Genomic DNA, 5,300 nt, shown 5'->3' on the forward strand with positions numbered 1-5,300 from the left:
TGCTCCTGCTGAGTCAAGGGACAATTTGTACACCACCACTAATGAACTTCCCCTTTTTAATTTGCTGATAGCATAAGCCAAGCACAGACCCAGTGTGCAACAGGGCATGACTGAATAGAGAAAAAATGCGTAGCATGTGGCCCGATTACTGCATATATACACAGTAGTGATGCTTTCTGTGCTCTGCCTGGGTTCAGAGCAGGGTTTTATCTCAGCCGGGCTTGCGGAAAGGTAGCAGATTGCACACAAGGCTTCCTCCTTGTTGGAGTGACGGAAGGTGGAAGATGTATCTATGCAATAGGGGTGCATGGAAAGCACATGCAACTGCCTGCCACAACAGCCTTCACGCATGATTGTATAGGACTAGGATGTACAAACAGCTCTTCTGAAGTGTAGGTGTACTTATCCTCTCACCATTCACACCTCTGCTGCTGGGAAGAGCAGTGAGGACTGACAGAGCTTGGGACCTGGCTCAGGAGAGCTGGCTTAGAGCAGACGTTGGCTGGGTGCAGTGCAAGTGGGCTGCAGTTCCTCAGAGCCCACCTCCAGACCCCCCCCGAGCTGTTGCTGTTGCTGGCTAGAGACATTTACTGACAACTTGTGGTCTGGCTCCTCAGACTTCGTAAAGAACAACAGACTGCTGCACTTCTGCTACGTGGTGATAGGGAACACACCTTGCTCTCCCACAGCCAGCTCCATAGCTTTGGAGTTCCACAGTGGGGTCTCAGACAGGATCATACCACTGTGACCTGGATGTCTTGGTCTTATTGACACCCATGCTTCTGGGATACTTTCTGAGAGGGTAGGTATATATTCCCTGTAACTCAAGCAGATACAAAAGCTGTAGCATGATATAGAGATCACAGGAAGAAATGCAGCACAGAGGGGTCTCAAGATTTTGAGCTTGCTTCTATGAAGCAGTAAAAGGCAAAACTGAGAACTTGAAGTCAGAAATGGCATCAATTTATCAAGACAACTAAAAGACAAGAAACCACTGAGGTGAAGAGAATGGCTGACCTGAGAGCCTGCAGTGTCATGCAGAGTCCTCCGAGAGTCCAAATGACAGCACCAGGAGGGGATCATGTATAAACAAATGCTGACCCACGGCATCAGAAAGCATGGAGAGATGCCCTGGCCTCGCCAACAGAGCAGGGTGACAAGACCTGCAGATTGAAATGTCCACATTCAGCCTTCTTACTTAACAACTGCATTGTCCTGAGCTGCTGTTGGAGTGAAAAGTGTTTCATCCACAGCTGGTGACATCGTCTGGCTCTTCCCAACGCTGAAGTGAAATATGGTCTGGATAGTCCCAACGTGAAAGTGAAATATTTAGTAAATATTCTCATCTTCTCTGTGTTATTAGCAATGCTTTTAATATATTCACACTGATTTGGTTCCAAAGAGACAAAATCATTCCTGAGTTAACCATACCAGACATGTTTATTCTAGAAAGAATCCCTTTTCCCCCATATTTCTTAAATTTCTAGCTTCAAAGTTATACAGATGGCTATGAAGTTTCTTGGGTTTTTTTTTTACCCATCTCTCATATCTCCTTTTGGTTGGTTGAGTGGGTGGTTTGTTTGAATAGTCATTGTTTTTACATGCAGGTATTTTCTTTAAAACCAGTAGAATCTTCATTTCTAAATGTGTGGTTCTGGCTTTTGGCCACCTCAGAAAATGTTTCTACCCAGTCGTCAATTACAATTTTTACTTCCTTTTAAAAATTCTTTCCTCTGGCAGATTTGGCCCATAACTTTTTGAGAGGGGCACCCTCTATCCTCTCTCAGTGCTACTGATGAGGCTGGAAACACCCATGGGAAGCTTTGCTTTGTCACACCACGCTGAAATAAGCAGTGGTGGCTAAGCCACCAGGGACAGCCGGGCCTCCAGCCAGCCGGGGCTTCAACATGTGTTTGAATGGTGATGGAGAGGCCACCATCTGAAGAATGTTTCTTGTGCTTTCCTATATATCTTACCTTCCCTTAGTGTAGTAAGAGAGCAGACAACTGCATCGGGCCACAAGTATTTAATAAACAGCATTTTTGTCCACTAGAGTTGTGGCACTTAAAAAAAAATAAGCATGCACTGCTCCTACTTTGCCTCAAAACAGATTGTGATCTTGATGCTTGACTTTGTGGGAAGCTGTTTCAACTAGGACTGCGCACAGAGGGCAGGCTTCCATTTATTAGGCTCACATATAAGAAAACTGCTTCTAGCACATCAGATCTCTGGCAGTACAGACCGTATCACACATCTAAGCGAGGAAACAGAGGATGAGTCGGACTTTGCTTCTACAAATGGAGCCGTGCACATGGCACAGCGCTTACAAAGAGGCAGGAATATTGTCTTTTGATCTCAGTAGGAGGGTGGGGACAGAGTGGGGGGGGAAATGTGATATTACCCACAAGCTGGGGAAAGTTTCAAATCTCTGTCTCAGACAGGCAAAGTATTTGCTGCTGCGTTTTTGCTTTTATCCTTCTCATCACTGATATTAGCTCCTGATGCCCCTTTTTTATTCTCAATGAGTTTGTAGTAATTTATAAAGCTAAGTTTGAGATACAGTGGAAAATGTGCAAACTCAGTTCTTTAAATTATAAACTATATTAAAAAAACCTTTCAAAACGACTAGTTTGCAAAACATATTTTACTAATGTTAAGCTTTCATTTTCCTGAATAATGATCTTAAAATCCTAGAGCAGAGCAAAACTTCTGGTAGGATAAATTGGAGATTTGTTTGGACTAGGCCAAAAATTTATGAATTGGTGATGCTGGTTTAACTTAGTAAGAAGCAATAGAATTAAGATATGAATTTTGCAAAACATTTGTTGAAAGAAGGCTATGCTGTCTCCATTCAGTTTAACCATGCTATCAAAAAACCACACTGAAGTCAGTAATATTACAAAGGAAAATACAAGAAGAATGGCAGGGCGCATTCTACGCAGTTTTGTAATCTGTTAAAATGAATATCCTGAAACAAAGTCAGACTGGTAAGTACAGAAAATAAACAAAAAAAAAATATCTCTGGATAGGGACACATTATTTTATATGAAAAATACTGCTTTATATATTTTTTATTTTTATTGAAAATCTGAAAACAATTTCAAGAGCAAAACCCCCTTATTTTTACTAGTTTTAAAAACCTTGAAATTTTCCAAAGAAATGTTGAGAATCTTTGTTTCCATTTCTTGTCTTTGACAAGACTGTAGTGAAAATATCTTCTAATCTCAAAATAAATCCTGGTATTTTAAAATACCAGTTTGTTTGGGGGTGTGTGTGTGTGTGTGTGTATCTCAGAGGAAGGAAGAACCTTTTGAGAGCAATACTGATTACTCAGCAGATGAGTAATTCCCACACCCCACTAACATAAGAGCAGACTGAGGTGACTTGTGCTTGGCCCCAGAGCAAGGTAGACAGGTGGTGTTACACTTTTTCATTGCATATTTCCAGTCCTACCAGCTGTATTACATTGTCATGGAAGATAATAGGATATTTTTTTCCTAACTCGCAGTGCAAAAGGCAGATGACAACTTAAAAGCAACCCAGCTTGATTTATAGGGTCTCAAACCTTTTGGTCACATTTGTCACTTAAGAAAAAAGTAATTTAAGTTCTGTGTAAAGTAACATGTTAGAAAGAGAGGGAAAGCAGGCTTTCATGTAGCCCAAAGCCCTTTACATTTAAAGCAGAAGAAAACCTCATAATTATAAAAAATCTCTTTTGTATGTACTGTAAACAGGCTGATACTTACATGCCAAATCAGCAGAAGAGGTGGAAAAAGCTAAAGACCAGTGTGTGAAACTGTTAACAGAAATCCCATTCATATAGATAAAGCAGCATGGATGAGCTGACTTTGTGGGGTTTTTGCATTAATTGGCTGTGACACTAGATACAAGGCTCAGTTCCAGAGACCAGTGTTGACTCCTCTAAAAGTTTGAATAATTAATCCAGATTCTCAAAAGAGAAAGCTTTGTACATGACCTGAACTTAGAACACGTGAAAAATCCTGAATGCACGTTTCTCTGATTCCCTAAATATTTTTGTCAAGACTTTCAGTGAGTGAGCAACTAAGTGAAAGATACATGAAAGCATTAGCAAATTGCAAAAACCTCCAATGTGTATTTATGGTGCAGGAAGTCTTCTTCTTTATGGAAAATAATAAGCCAATTTTGATCTCTTGGGCTGGAATTCCTCCCTGGAGATGATTCTTTCTTTCTCTTCACTGACTACAGAGGGAGCCAAGTTTCCTCAGACAGCTCAGGTAGGTGTCTGGGCTTCTGTAGCTTAAATCTCTCTAATGGTTCTAATGTGAAGGGCACACGCAAACTAAGAAGCCGATTCCCTTCAATTTTACAATAATTCTGGTGACACAAGCTTTCTGGGTGGAAGTCAGGTCTTCAGTTAGTCTGTTTCTCCTCTACAAATATTTAAATGTTTTCAGCTCAGAAGTTTGTATATTTTTCCTATGCCAAATAAAGACCAAGAGAAAGACAATATCCTAATGTAGTTAGCAGCAGCAACAGCAAGCAAGTTATTACACAGGGAGAATTAAATTAAAAGCAATAATATCAGCAAGTATCAGTTGAAGTTGATTTTTGACCACCAGTCTATGAAAGTGGTAAATCTGTGTTTGTCTGGGGAGGTAGTTATTAAATTTTCTGGGCTTGTTTTTCTCCAAGCTCACAGCTTCCAGAAGAATACAGAGGATAGTCTGCATGCAGGAAGCCATCTGTGAAGGACATCAACAGATGCCACCACACGATGGTGGCACACACCTCAGGCTGTGGTGTGCCACATCCTTACGGAAAGCCCTGCTAGAGGAGACCTGCTCTGCCTAATAATTGCCAAGTCCTGTATGAGCTGCCAGTCAGTCACGTCCTGGCACGGAAGGACAAATGGGTCAGCTCCATTCCCAACAACCAGAGGATCCCAGCCCCCAAGACCACATAGGCTGCAAGTGTTACAAGACCAAATGCTGCAGACCTCTTGGGATATGGTGAAAGATGAGTACCTCATCTGCCTCCCTCCTGACTAGCGCTTTGAACTCCTACACTGGGTGAGATCACGCTTGAGGAAACTGCAAAAGGTGAGTGCTTTGCTCCCAAGGAAGGAAGACATTTGGTGGACTATTAACTATTTGGTGGACAATTAACTATTTAGTTGACTTTGCTGCAAATGGGAATAATCACAGACCAATCATGTTGACGTGGCTTCTTCCTAGATTTCTTGAGAGTGACAACTTTGTCACTCAGTTCCTTGAAATTTTACGGTATTTTTTGGTGATACAAAACCTTTTGTTAGAAGC

The sequence above is a fragment of the Falco peregrinus genome, chromosome 2 (assembly GCF_023634155.1).
Source record: "Falco peregrinus isolate bFalPer1 chromosome 2, bFalPer1.pri, whole genome shotgun sequence".
Classification (NCBI taxonomy): domain Eukaryota; kingdom Metazoa; phylum Chordata; class Aves; order Falconiformes; family Falconidae; genus Falco; species Falco peregrinus.